Source organism: Gekko japonicus, unplaced genomic scaffold, assembly GCF_001447785.1.
Source record: "Gekko japonicus isolate JY-2015 unplaced genomic scaffold, Gekko_japonicus_V1.1 scaffold213, whole genome shotgun sequence".
In the NCBI taxonomy this organism is placed as follows: domain Eukaryota; kingdom Metazoa; phylum Chordata; class Lepidosauria; order Squamata; family Gekkonidae; genus Gekko; species Gekko japonicus.
The window spans coordinates 47,949-48,949 of record NW_015172557.1 but is presented as its reverse complement, the minus strand read 5'-3'; positions in this window follow the sequence as shown (position 1 = coordinate 48,949).

Sequence of the window (1,001 nt, the reverse complement as noted above, 5' to 3'; positions counted from 1 at the left end):
AAAAGGGGAATGGGCAGTGGAAGCTATGGCAGGTTTCATTCATCTACAGACAATAAATGGTAAATAAAAATAAAATTAAAAAATGCATCCACATCCATGTCTACCCACTTGTTTATTTCTGTGCCTGCACTCAGAAAACCACTTTGGTGTAGTGGTTATGAGCATGGACTCTAATCTGGGAGAACAGGGTTTGATTTCCCACTCCTCCACATGCAGCTGCTGGTGTGATCTTGGGTCAGTCACAAGTTCTCTAAGAGCTGTTCTCTCAAGAGTAGTTCTCTAAGAGCTCTCTTGGCCCCACCTACCTCACAGGGTGTTTGTTGTGGTAAGGGAAAGGGAAAAGAGATTGTAAGCTGCTCTGAGACTCCAAGTGACAAGCAGGGTATAAATCCAATCTCTTCTTCATGGGAGAAATATGCTTTCAATGACAACTTTAAATATATCAGTTGCCTAATCCAAACATCAGATATCAGATCCAGAGCTTGTGTTGCAATCCTAAAAAGAGTTGTGCCTGCCTAAGCCCATTAAATTCAACAGACTTAGAAGGGTAGAGCTCTGTTTAGGAATGAACAATGTCACATTAAAAAAAACATGAATAAAACCACCCACAACAGCAACATTCAACAGTCAATTAAAAATCAACAGAAGCATTAAAAATGACTCATCAGTTAGCAATGTCACTCAGCAACTCCACAGTGAACCATCAAACTCAAATGGCCTTCTAAAAAAGAGGAGTTTTCATCAGCTGGCAAAACAATGGTAGAATGGGGGGAAATACAGATGCTTTGGGCATGGCTCCCCACCTCCAGCTGGCAGCCAGGGGGCAGGGCGCCTCTCAAAAAAACCCTCTAGCAGCATTCACCATACCTTTGAAGGCAGAGATGCTCAGAGAAGTATCTGAGTTCTGCAGACAATCTTGATGTTTCCTACTTATCTATTTATACCCAATTTTTTCCATCCTGTTACTTATACGGTAAATACCATTTATATGCACAACGACA